At 42.8% G+C, this 14319-nt stretch overlaps 1 long non-coding RNA gene across 1 annotated transcript in view; it reads left to right on the forward strand.

Annotated features, from left to right (window-relative positions):
* Nucleotides 1-13659, forward strand: part of LOC147107601 (uncharacterized) — a 167156-nt gene extending 153497 nt beyond the window's left edge. The window contains exons 2-3 of the long non-coding RNA XR_015080921.1: nt 9941-10153; nt 10427-13659. This is a non-coding gene — a long non-coding RNA (uncharacterized LOC147107601). The remainder of the gene's footprint in view (nt 1-9940; nt 10154-10426) is intronic.
* The last annotated feature ends 660 nt before the right edge of the window (nt 13660-14319 follow it).

Here is a 14319-nt window from a genome sequence, read left to right on the forward strand (position 1 = left end):
GACTCCCCTTTTGACATCATGCGGTCTGCAGGCCAGTCCAGCGTGATTTTCTCTAGCCACGCACGTCCCAGTAGCGATGGGTAATTTCCCTTTACCACATATAGTGGCAGTTTTGCAGTCTGTCCGTTCAATTTAACTGTCACCTCAATGACGCCTCTCATGGCCACAGGTTCGCCGGTATACGTCTTTAGCACAATGTTTGTTGGCTGAAGGGTAAGATGCTTTAGCATTTTGTTGTAGACAGTGTCTGAAACAAGGGACACAGCCGCGCCTGTGTCCACCTCCATCCGCACTGATTGTCCCTCCACCAGTGGTGACACCCAGTAGCCATTTGAACCACCTGCAACCGTCAGTATGTGCACCCCTTCCTCCTCAGAGGTGTCGCTCCCCTCTGTTTTGCTTGTTCCATCATACTGCACTGAATGAACCCTCTTTTTCCTCTCTTGTCCAAATACAGACATTTTGCTTCCATGCTTCCCAGCTCTGTCTGTTCTTTTTTTACCTCTACAGGCGCGTTCAATGTGACCCTTTTTGCCACAATTTCGGCATTCCAGCTCCGTACACCAGCAGTCATTAGCGTGATGGCCCGTTTTCCCACAACGGTAACATGTGCCGTTCCGCGCACCTTTAGGCTCAGACGACACCTTGTGAACTCTCCCTGTTGAACTCAACTGGTGAGCCTCCTTTTCCGCCATCTCCATGGAGACACTAACTTCAATGGCCTTTTCAAGAGTAAGGTTGTCCTCAGTAAGAAGGCGCTTCTGTGTGGCTGCATTTTGCAGACCACACACAAGTCTGTCTCTAATGGTATCATTCAGCACCTCCTTGAACTGGCAGTGTTCCGACAACCTTTTTAAAGCAGCAATAAACATCGTCACTGATTCCCCCTCCTCTTGATTACGTTTGTGAAATCTAAATCTCTCAGCAATAACCAGAGGTTTTGGTGAAAAATGTGCTCCAAGAATTTCCACTAGTTGCTTATATGTTTTAGTTCCTAGCTTATCTGGCTGCACGAGGCTGCGAAGTAAATTGAAAGTCTTCGGCCCGATTACACTCAAAAAGGTAGGCATGACCTTTTCATTTGCCACCGCATTCGCCAATACAAATTAATCAAAACGTTCCGTATATGCGCTCCATTGCTCCACATTTTCATCAAAATCACCGATGTTTCCTAATATAGTAGCCATCTCACGTTTCAAATTAAATTTTCTGTTTACTCACTGCACCCGTAACGTACGCAGATTCATCCGCTCCTCGTTGCCACTTGTTGTGTCGGTACCTTTCTACCGAGACACAATTTAGGACTCAGAACTCAGAGATTCAAACATGAAGTGCTTTATTGGAAGGAAAGGAAGTTCTGGCAAGTTCCGAACAAAGAGAGCTAAAACTTAACAGAGAACACCCAACCATTTATCTCCTGTGACAGCGCCACCACAGGTGGGAGGAGAACACCCAATAGAACACACAATACATGGGGAAGCTCGCTATCCTGGCAAAGCCACATGTGTGCTGTTCAGAGAGAAGACAATGAAGTCCCTTTTCCTGGAGTAGAGGGCCTCTGTGACCTCCCAGATACAACGATGGATGATGAACTGGGAGATGTTAGCTATGTCGCCTGCTGCAGACTGGAAGGATCTGGTGTTGAAAAAATTGAGTGACCTTGAGGGCCACTGGGAGAGCCATGGTTGCCCTGCTCGAAGGCTGCAGGTCTGGTTGCAGGAGGTGGCAGAGTTCTATGACCACCTCCTTGGTGAAGCGGAGCCTCCTAATGCACTGCTCCTGGCTTAAGTGCAGGTAGGAGAAGTGCTCTCAGAAGACCTGAGGTGGGTCAGGCCTCCTGCTGAGAGCCCTCCTGCTCCTCCTCCTCCTCCCTCTGCAAGCATCTTGTCCTCTTTCCTGCCTCCGCTCCATCACCTTATCATACGCAAGCGTGAGGGGGACTGCAAGTAGTGGCCCGGTAACTGGGAACAAGTGGTATGAGCAGAAGCCTTTAAATGAGAAGCAAGACCTTTTCCACTTGCAGCAACACTACCTGTGACCTCAGCAACTTTAAACAACTTTAGAAAGCTCCAAGTAGTTGCACAAACTTAGGCAGAGCCAGTAGAACTGAAAAAGCAAGTCAGCTGCAAATTGTTGATGATCCCTTCAAATAGCGCTGGGGGCTCCTTCCTGCTGTTGAACGCTTGGTCAGCTGGTCGTGATTAGGAGAGGGCGGTAAATGGAGCGGCAACGTCCAAAATGGCAGATCGTGTGTCAAATCAGCGTTGCACACTCACTGACATCATAATCTGCCTAATCTAAATATCTGGAGTGAGAACTGGCAACGGCAGTGCTACAGACCTCACCAAAATCCCAGCCGCCGCGGGACTCACCAGAAGCGGACGGAAGCAAGTCATCCGTCATTTTCTCATCAAAACGGGCCTTAACGGCCGGCGCAAAACTCCCAAATTTCAAGGCCGAAGAATTTAATGGACTAAATGGCCTTTTATGTACCATAATGTTTTATATTATTATTTTTATTACGACTGATAATGGCATAAACATCTTGAAGACCATACAATACTGCAATTGCAGTATTGTGCATTGTTTTGCACAGCCACTAAATCCTGCTGTCAGCTGCACACTGGATAAACTGATAAACAGTAATCTTTGTGCAGCACCCTCACCTGTTTCTCTAGTCTTTGCAAGTATTTCAAGAGATCAGAGCCACTGGGGTTGTAGCAAGTTCAACAGAAGAATCCTTAACACTGCATTATACAAGACTTTCAAATTAGGTGGCGGTCTTATATTTTATATTCACAGAATCACAGAATCACAGAAACCCCACAGTGCAGATAGAGGCCATTTCGGCCCATCGAGCCAGCACCGACACATATCCCACCCGATCCCGTAACCCCTACACCAACACATATCCCACCCTATCTCCGTACCCCCACATATTTTAATCCCCCTAACACTAAGGGTCAATTTATCATAGCCAATCAACCTAACCCGCACATATTTGGACTGTGGGAGGAAACCGGAGCACCCGGAGGAAACCCACGCAAACACGGGGAGAATGTGCAAACTCCACACAGACAGTCACCCGAGGCCGGATTCGAACCCGGGTCCCTGGCGCTGTGAGGCAACAGTGCTAACCACTATGCCACCGTGCTGCCCACTATGCCACCAACAGCTGAATAAATAGAAACATGTGTTACATGCCCTTGATAATTAAATATGGTATCAGTGTCAATATAAGATGAGCAAATTAGACAGAACTGGAGTAAAGCTCAGTAAGTACTTTGAAGGAGGCATATGCCAAGTGAATTCCAACTCTTCCTCCATCAGCCATGTTCTCCATATAGCACAAGTACTGTAGTCAGTAACTCAAATGTACACAGAAAGAGAATTGGTCAGTCTGATCCCCAAGGAGATTGCAGCTGTTGCACAGCTTTTGGCAGACCAACTCCAAAGGCATTCTTAGCCCATCGTCAAAGACAATAATTCTGTTTCTGTCATGTGGATTCGCCTTTAGTAAAAAGGCCTCTATTATCTCAGGCAATTTCCTGACACAGTACAAGGATGAAGTGTTGCTGGAGATGTGAGAAATTCAAGGCCACTTAGTCATCTGCCATTTATCAGGAAGAATAAAACAGATCTTTGCCATGGTCCGGCATCAGCAGTTGTTAATAAATAAGTTAGAGAAGAACCAATAACTTCAACAGTAGCTGCTAAATGGGTAACTTCTGGGATTGTGTAAACAACATTCAAAGGTTCACCGAGGAACACAAATCCCCTCCAGGTGTATTGCCTATATAAATGAAAGTCTTGCATCGAGGAGACATCCATCACACCTCTAAGTTTCATACTTGAACGTATCATACTTTGTCACACATACGAAGTATATGGTACATTTGTACCCATTTGGCTCAAATGTCGTATTTATATTAAAAAATTCACAACTGAACAAGGAAGAAATGGTACCAGGGAACAAGCAACAAGCAGGTATCAATCAAGAATCAGCAGTTAGCAAATAGCTACCAATAAGATAACTAGTAAAGAGAACCAATAGCCCTGAATTTCCTGGTGTAAGTGCTCGATTGCACCATCTTTCCAGGAAACATGCAGGTAACTGATTTATGCCAGTTTTATGCTGAAACATAGGCTACGCCCGAATTTCCTTGATCATTTACACCACTCCTGAGTTCGATTTGCCGAAGCCCCACTTGACTCATTAACATAGCCCCGCCCCCTGCTAACGCCCAGAAAATGCGCGATTCCTGCATTTCTGACAATTCTGAATGGGTATGCAGCAGAACCCAGTCACCATTTCTGCTGTTTTACAGCAATTGTTTTAGCAATTATTTTTATTTCTCATTACTGAGACGTGCATTGTATTTTCTATATCTTTGAATGCTTTTTAATGGCATCAGAGTCTTACATTAAAAATTGGAAAGCTTCCACAATTGCAGTTTCTTAACGGTGCTCTGCTTAATGTGCATAAGCAATTGTTTAATGCTTTCAAACTTTAATTTTCATAACATCAATAAAATAAAGAGAGACTTAAAGAAGGAAGATGGCATACGTTCCGCACTTTCCTCGGGCCCTGATTGTTTCCGTTGATTTCCGTTTGTCATGTGCTGGTTTTTACGTTCCGGTGTATGCAAATGCGATTTTCAGGAAATTTAGGCGCAAGTTCCTGTCGGCAAGATCGGTGTAGGTATCGACATTCTCCATAAGTGCGATCCAGGAATTTCCAGGCTAATGAAGTCACTCAAAACATTTTTTGAAAATGTTTCTTTATCTGCCCAGTCATCTGAGGAAATGGTACTAAAAAAAATGTTTCTAGCATAATAAATACATTAAAATGGCATAATTCCCAACAAAATATTTAACCTATCCATACAATTGCCTTTTCTGTGAAATATTTCAAACAAGATTTTCCTCTGTGGGTCTGCCCCTCTTTCAGCAGCTTGTACTTGTTCTGTTTACTCCCATAATTATCAAAGTACATGGAGAGGCTAAACCACATAGCCGCTACAACTGCCAGATTGCAACTCTGTGACTCTGCAAAAACTCTGTGGACAAAATTCCCAGAATCCAGATAAGGAGTGCGGTGAAATACTCACCACTCGCCTGGATGGATGCAGCTGCAACAACACTGAAGAAACTCAATGCGATTCAGGAAGCATGGTTTCACTACCGATCACTACCTCTCCCCCCGGCCTGAGGTCTAATGATCCCCGAGGCCCGAGTGCTGCCCCCTCGACCAGCGATCCTCCTCCCCAGGCAACAATTCCCTCTCCCCCGCCAAGCCAAAGATCCTCTCCCTGGTCGCCCCACTTACCTGAGGGCTACTGCTGGTGGTGCAGCGCCCGATCTTTAACAACGCTTTCCTGTATCCAGTCCCAGAAATGCCTCAACTCCCATCCCCAATCCCACAAATGCCTCTGCTTCCATTGTCAGCCCCAAGACCTCACTTTTGCCCTCCACCTAAGGGCCACCTTCACCCCTGTCGTCAGCCTGGAAATGCCCCCATTTTTATTAAAGATTATTTTTGCAGTATAATAGATTCGGACCACACAACCCCCTACAAATCTGCCTCCAGGTCTCCAATGCAAGGGACAAGAAAAAGAAATTGAAATTGTGTGAATTTGTCATGCCTCAGTTGTGCTTACAAGGTTGACAGATTGGTCCAGTCTTAGCAACAGGGTGATAATATTTACTGTGAAAGAACAAACTTGACATTAGACTGTCTCGTGTGGCTGTACATAAATACACGGTGCTAGGAAAGATTTCATCGTCGAACAAAGTGTAGAATAATGGTACCTGTGTGCGCTGTGGATTAATATGAACACTATTAACCTTTTGCCTCTATGCCTACTCTGTTTGTACATTGAACTATTACCATAATACACTTGCACATTAGCACACTGGTTCCAGGGATGAGAGACTTCAGTTACGTGGATAGACTGGGGAAGCTGGGGCTGTTCTCCTTAGAGCAGAGAAGATTGAGAGGAGATTTGATACAGGTGTTCAAAATCATGAGGGGTCTAGACAGAGTAGATAGAGAGAAACTGTTCCCTTTGGCGGAAGGGTCGAGAACCAGAGGACACAGATTTACGGTGATTGGCAGAAGAACCAAAGGCGACATGAGGAGAAACTTTTTTATGCAGCGAGTGGTTAGGATCTGGAATGCACTGCCTAATGAAGGCGGCAGATTCAATCGTGGCTTTCAAAAGAGAATTGGATAAGTACCTGAAGGAAACATTTTTACAGGGCTACGACTACGAGGAAAGGGCAGAGGAGTGGGACTAGCTGAAGTGCTCTTGCAGAGAGCTGGGATGGGCCAAATGGCCTCCTTCTGTGCTGTAACCATTCTATAAATCACTGTACACATCCTTTAGCTACCAAAACCCAAACGAAAGAATGGAAATACTTGCATGTATATAATAGTTTACCATGTCCCGAACACTTATATAAAAAAAATATATTTTTGAAGTGCAGTGACTTGTTCTTAAGGGCATATTGCCCCTCATTGGAGGGATATACAGGGTTGCTGAGGCTTTTGATATGCATGCTTGGACAGATGTGCTGAAAGCAGATCTCTTTGTGGGAGTGGGGCTGGAAGCCTTTCGGACTGGGTGGGTCAGGAGCAAGCCCAATTTTTTTTGAACCAGTGGAACCAGAGTAAAAAGAAGCACCACTGGGGGTCAAAAACAGGGGGGGGGTGCAGTGGAGCTGGAGGTGGCAGCTTTAAAAAAAGTGTCTGCAAGAGTAGAGTAGTGACAGCAATTAGGAGTCTCTTGCATTGTACTGCAAGTAGGTAGCAGCAAGGTTTGCAGCCAAGGTCCTCCATGTGCCATACCATCAATCTCAGTTGTGCTGATGTGAGGTCAGCAGAAGGTTCCACAAACAGCAAATGAGATGAGTAACCAGTTAATCGATAGATAGAATAGACAGAATTGGAGTAAAGCTAATTAAACACTGTTACAGTTTGGGCATTCTCTCAACTTGTTTATTCATAGTCATGGGTAGATGACAGTTCCCATATTAGACTGAATCGCTTATGGACAGAAAGCTGTGTCTTTATTCTCCATGTGTAAGTTTAGCATGACCAGGTTGAACAGTTAACCCCTAACACAATATATTGCTTACTGGAAAATTCATGGGAGGCCCAAAATGTTCTCATCACCTCAGAAATCAGAAAGGAAACACAATGCAATGCCAGTGCTTACAGGCTAAAACTACTTAGTCACATTTATTTATAGATGAAATAACGTACAAAAGCAAAAGTACCCAGCAAGCTACTAATACAGTAAAATAATCAAACTTACAAAATATATGAATTGTTGACAAACAAAAAAAGGCAGAGTCTGAAATCCTAGTTCTTTCAGTAAGTTTGTAATACCAGTCACTAATGGTGATCATGGGAGGGGATCACTTTTGTTGTTCATATTCATACTCCGAGTAAAGGCTGGGTAACATTCAAGAGTAAGAATACTGAGAGAGTATGTAGGTTATAAAATGAATTTTCCTTTGAAGACCAAGCAATTAATAGTCAGATAATCAAAGTGTAACCATTTTTTAACATTTTGATGTACAATGCATAAACTGAGATTTTTGTTTGGCAGTACATTGCTTTTAACAGCTAACTCTATCTGTGTGGTTGAAATTGAATCAGCATATGAAATACCTTTTGTGCAATAATTTAGGAACAAAGACTCACTAGTTTTCAACATGACACACTGGGATGAACTTTCCTCTGCAATCCTGCTCGCAATGGTGAGAAAATGTTACCAATACGTTATCCTGACATCATTAGTAGGGAAAATGCTAGAATCTATTATTAAGGACGTGGTAACAGGGCACTTCGAAAGTAATAATAGGATTGGGCAGAGTCAACATGTATTTATGAATAGGAAATCGTGTTTGATAAATCTGTTAGAATTTTTTGAGGTTGTAACTAGCAGAATAGATGAGGGGGAACCAGTGCATGTGGTATATTTGGATTTTCAGAAGGCATCCGATAAGGTGTCACACAAGAGGTTATTAAACAAAATTAGGGCTCATGGGATTGGGGGTTATATACTAGCGCGGATTAAGGATTGATTAACGGACAGAGAACAGAGAGTAGGAATAAATGGGTCATTTTCGGGTTGGCAGGCTGTAACTAGTGGGGTACCACAAGGATCAGTGCTTGGGCCTCAGTTATTCACAATCTACATCAATGATTTGGATGAGGGGACCAAATGTAATATATCCAAGTTTGCTGATGATACAAAGCTAGGTGGGAATGTAAGGTGTGAGGAGGATGCAAAGAAGCTGCAAGGGGATATCGACAGGGTTAAGTGAGTGGGCAAGAACCTGGCAAATGGAATATAATGCGGAGAAATGGGAAGTTATCTACTTTGGTAGGAAAAATAGAAAAGCAGAGTATTTTTTAAATGGTGAGAGTTTGGAAAATGTTGGTGTTCAGAGGGACCTGGGTGTCCTTGTACACGAATTACTGAAAGTTAACATGCAGGTACAGCAAGCAATTAGGAAAGCAAATGGTATTTTGGCCTTTATTACAAAAGGATTGAGTATAAGAGTAAAGACATCTTACTGCAATTATATAGAGCCTTGTTGAGACCGCACCTGGAATACTGTGTACAGTTTTGGTCTCCTTACCTAAGGAAGGATATACTTGCCATAGAGGGAGTGCAACGAAGGTTCACCAGACTGATTCCTGGGATGGGGGGATTGTCCTATGAGGAGAGATTGAGTAGACTAGGCCTATATTCTTTGGAGTTTAGAAGAATGAGAGGTGATCTCATTGAAACATACAAAATTCTTACAGGGCTTGACAGGGTAGAGGCAGGGAGGATGTTTCCCCTGGCTCGGGAGTCTAGAACCAGGGGTCACAGTCTCAGAATAAGGGATCAGCCATCTAGGATTGAGATGAGGAGAAATTTCTTCACTCAGAGGGTGGTGAATCTTTGGAATTCTCTACCCCAGAGGGCTGTGGATGCTCAGTCGTTGAGTACATTCAAGGCAGAGATCGATAGATTTTTGGATATTAAGGGAATCAAGGGATATGGGGATAGTGTAGGAAAGTGGAGTTGAGGTAGAAGATCAGCCATGATCTTATTGAATGGCGGAGCAGGCTCGAAGGGCCGAATGGCCTACTCCTGCTCCATTTTCTTATGTTCTTATGTAATATGCTTTGAACAAATATGAAACAAGCATCAGAGTGATCAATTCAGAACTTAGGTAAGTTTGTTTATCCAATTCTAGTATTTGAAGGGTAAAATATTTCATTAATTTGAGAAGTTCAGAATATTCTTGGATAAAGTTTCAGAAAGTAGTGAGAAATCAGAGCTGACTTCATCAGATAAACCATTTACTCCATGAATCACTATATACTTCCATGGTTTTAAAGCGAGTGATCATCAAACTGAGTACTGCACAACAAACTAAGAAGAAATGCACAATTATACCAACATTCAAAATAATAATCGCATCTTTGTATTCCGAAGGGAATTGGGAGATGGCTAAATTTTCCAACCATTGACTATGAGTGGGCAGAAAATGTAGCTCCATTCTGTCTTGCAATGCGTCATACTTCATCATATTATATAAAGAAACTTACAAATATAGCAGCACTCAAATACCATGTCAAGTAAATTGTACTGAAGATGAACACTGATCCTTAGCACCATGTACTGCATTAGAAACAGAACAGCATAAATATTCTGATAGAATCACCAGAAGGGTGGTGATGTGAGAAGAGTAGAGTACTAACCCCGCATATATTTCTGAGGTTATCTGCATATTCTCAGGAAGCTTCTGGCATGGAAGATCTATGATTATCATTGGGCAGGAAATCGCATGCTGCTGCAAAATTTAAAGACTTGCAATATCGTAAAGGGGCAGAATTGTGCTTTGCAAATCACTATCTTCTTTTTGCCAACAGCACTCCAAGCAGTTCAACAGGACACAGAAAGCCCTATTTCTCTGATGGGGCTGTTAAAATTCTGATGGAGGAAGTGAGATACAGGAAGGGAGCTTAATTCATGATGAAACACGCAGGGCCCCAGATGAGCTGCCCATCAAGAATGTTATGGGCAACATAACACACGCCTGGATGCAATATAAGGTTTTTAATGGCCTTATCAAATCAGCCAAGGTAAGATGCCTTCCATTAATTTAGTACACTAAGCACCTATGACACTTACAATTACCTCCGGCCGCACACAGTCTTAAATTACTTTCAATGCTTGCCGTGATTGCCCATTTAGTACAGGGTGCAGATTAGCAACATCCTTCCTCTGGAAGTGCTCCTTCATTTATACTGTCGCATGCATTCCGACCAAAGTAATCCTACCATTTAATGTGACTGCATGCTAACATCTTATCTGATCAGAATAATTGCAACCATTCACTTTGACTCTAATTGCAGAAGAAGACAGCTCAAAACAAAAGAGAAAGCAAAGGAGAGAGGCATGCAAGAGGAGGACTCCCTAACATTTATGCCCTAATCCGACATGAAAAGGAAGCTCTGCAAATCCTGGAGAGAGAGTGAGGTGAAAATAGAAGGATTGGCGTCCATGCAAATCGCTTTCTCCTGCTTTTTCTTTTTATATACTGAAAAACTTCTATTCGAAATTGTATGTGAAGGCTTCTCATAAGGACATCTTTGTCAGTCTGTTCCTCTTTTCCTTCTATAGGTGTGCCAGAGGAAGCCAAACCAGACCCAGTGACACTGAGCCATCGGCACTTCATAGCACACACCATCACTCACTCTATCCCTCCCAAAGACCAGCCCAGATATAACCATCATGTGAAATTTAGATGGCGAGAGAGAGGGGAATGCACTGGGTGAGACACACAGCATAAGTGACCAGGAGCTGCTGACGGTGGCAGATGAGGAGCAGTTATCTGTTCCTCGAGTCCTCAACATTGACCTGTTGTCTGACATCTGCTGCCCTAGCCCTACACAACATCTCCTCTCCACACTTTCCCACCACCGATCACTTCCATCCCCTTCATTCCCTTATGCGTGTCACTACATCCTCCTCCTCTCCTCCTCTTTACCCTCCCCTGCTACTTGCTTCACTCACCCCATTCCTTCTCTCTCACCCCATCCCATTCCTCTCAGTCTGCATCCCATCATGCTCATCCAATTCCCTCACGCTCAAGCTCGTCGTACTCCCTGTCCCTTCTGCTTCCATTCCCACTTGTTTCCCTTTCACCTTACCCTATCGCTCGTATTGCTTCTCCTACCCATTCTCCTTCTCACCATCGGTCACCTCCCCTCACCGTCATTTCTGCATCCCCTCTCATTCAATCTCTTAACCACCTCTTGCCTATACAACCCATTCCCTAATAACCCAATCCTCCTCCCCTTTACCTCACCACAAGATAAAGAGAAACAAATTCAGGGTGGCTCAGTTTTCTTCATTCAATGTTTCACCCAAGATGGTGCTTGTGGCAGAATCACTATACCATCATGTTATCATCATTCGCACATATTACCATTGAAATAATAAAAAAAATCACCATCTCCCCTTGAACTACTAAAATACCTAAATAACAAAAGGCATAATCAAGACAATTTTCAGTAAGTGGACTATCTTGAAGCTGCAAAGGGCTGTAAATGATTTTAATCGGAATAAACATATTCACTATAGCAACAAAGCTGTGCAATATTGAAATCTGCTGGAAAACTAAATCAAATACAGTAACTTCAAAATCGTTTGCATTCAGAATGCAATATTTTGTGCACGTATGTATCTCACTGAGTACATAAAACCCGAGAAATAATTTATATGTTGGCACTACAGCTTTAATTAAGAATTTCATTACTGCGCAATTGTGTTTATTAGGTTAATACAACTTTAACAGATTCCGAAATGCCATGTAACAAATTATATTGAAATTCAAAGAGATGAATAGTAGCAGTATGAGTAATGATGTACTGATCACTCCTATAATATAAAGCATTAAAATAGAAAGAACTTGCATTTGTGAAGCACCTTTGACAACCTTAGGAGGTCTCAAAATGCTTCACAGCTAATGAAGTACTTTTGAAACATAGCAACCAATTTGCACACAGCAAAGTCCCACAAACAGCAATGTGATAAGTGACCAGTTAATCTGTTTTTGGTGGAGTTGGTTGATGGATAAATACTGGCCAAAACTCCTGCTCTTTTTTAAATAGTGCCATGGGATTTATTATATCCACCTCAGAGGACAGATGGAGCCGTGGTTTAATGTCTCGTCTAAAAGATGGTACCTCTGATAGTGCAATGCTCCCTCAGTATTGCATTGAAGAGTAAGCCTAGATTATGTGCTGAAGCTTGTGGAGTGGGTCTTGAAACCATGACCTTCAGACTCAGAGGTAAGAGTACTACTACTGAGCCAAGGCTGACAGCTTACGAGATATTCTTGTCGTACACGATGCAGCCTTTTTTCTCCAGTTTTTCCCCCTTTTCCTGAAGGTGATGACTTATGTTGGGATTTGGTACCAACGGCTCAAGCAAACCTCCTGTATCTCATCCAATCACCCAGTCTTCATGCATGAATTTAAACAGCGAGTACCAACAGGCTTTTCAGCCAAATCTAAGTCTGCCCTAACCTAACGTCCATTTTCCAGCAAAGATCACTGGATAGCAATGAGGAACTTTAAACCACTCTGACCATGGGGCACTGAAGCCACTTATAACACCCCATCACCATCCTGGCTGAGATCAATTCATTCAATACTAAGAAGGATTGATTCTGGGATCTTCCTGGTTTACACTGCTTAGTTCCAGATTCGGCAGTGCTTTTATCAATCAAGCCATTGAAGGCTTTATAATGAAAAGAAACAACCTGTTACAGCAATAAAAAACAATATTGCAGGCATTAGAATACATGGAGCATCAGTTTTGGCAAAATTCAAAAATGGTATCAGGTTCTAACAGTTATACATTAATCAATTATATGATCTTCACAATGACTTTCAATTTACAGCATCTAGTTGACCACATCCATTAATATAGAACTGGTGATAATTCTAAAAAATGCTTGTTAAGTGATTCATAAATCTGTACAATATGTAAAAACCTGCAGGCTTCTCTCTAACTTCTAAGTGATATTCAATATGTATTGATAGGATTCACATGCACTGCACATATACTTGCTGTCAGCAAAGAACTACTTATTTGTGAAAATTCTGAAACACTGACACTCTCTGTATGCCTCTGTCTCTGTCATTCTCTTTCTTCTGCTGCCTTTTGTCTTTGCCTTTTTAAGTCTGTATCTTTCTGCGCCTGACTTCTTTTTTCCAAAGCATTTTCTTTATTCTATCTCCCTTTCGCTTTGTTTTGATTCCTTTGTTTGCTGCCCTGTTAACGTAAAAGAACGCTTTAATTTCCAATCAGGTTAATTAGAACTGAATGCAGTTTTGCAATCAACCTTTTTCATTTATCTCTACCCATCTTTTTAAGCCTCAAATGGTATCAGACACCCAATTAAATATCCATATTATGAATTCACATTTCTTGTAACTGTGCAGCCCAGTCGAAGCAGAAGTGACGGTTTCAGAGTGAAAATTCACAACTCTTTCTCTCAAGTTCTTTGAGCTGCAGAGCAGGAATTCTGTATCAGAAATGATTTGAATCAGCTAAGAATTTAAAGTAGCCAGCCCAAAAATTCCTTGGATTGTGATTGAAGGGTTATTCTGGGATTGAACCTGCTGGTGCCCTCCATCATTGAGCACCCTCTCCCCGCCCCCCCCCCCAAAACCTCACCAGAGTTTCCGGGGTCAGTGGGAGGACATTTCATTTACATAAGGCAGGTGGGCATAAGCATTACTTCAGGCGGAACTCTGGTGCCTGCCTGCCCATGACTGCCAGAAACTCCAGTGCTCCTATTCTCTTGAGCAATGACATTGAGCTCGAGCCCCTTCTCTCAACTCCAGCCATGGTCCCCTCATCCTCTTGAGCAAATCCCTGTAAAATCTGTAAAATCCCTTTGTCTCAGAGGCCAGGTGAAGTCGGTGGAACGAAATAGTTTAACACTATCGCACAAAGTCAAAATCTATCCTAAAGAGATGAGGTTTTCCAAACATTTCCTTATAAATTGGTCCTTTGATATTAGAGTTCAGCCTCATCACCCTTCTCTGCATCATTTCGAGGGCTTGGATGTTTACCTTATAACTGAACACAATGTTCAAGGTGCGGCCTGATCAGAGCACTAAGCAGCTTCAGCATTATGGCATCTGGTGATGATGATCAGGAATGAATGGTAGTAGGCAGCCATACTATTTGTTGTATTCTTCTTCTTCTTCTTAGGCAGTCCCTCGGAACC

Source organism: Somniosus microcephalus, chromosome 14 (genome assembly GCF_052327205.1).
Source record: "Somniosus microcephalus isolate GS21.2 chromosome 14, FLI_Smic_1.0, whole genome shotgun sequence".
Classification (NCBI taxonomy): Eukaryota; Metazoa; Chordata; class Chondrichthyes; order Squaliformes; family Somniosidae; genus Somniosus; species Somniosus microcephalus.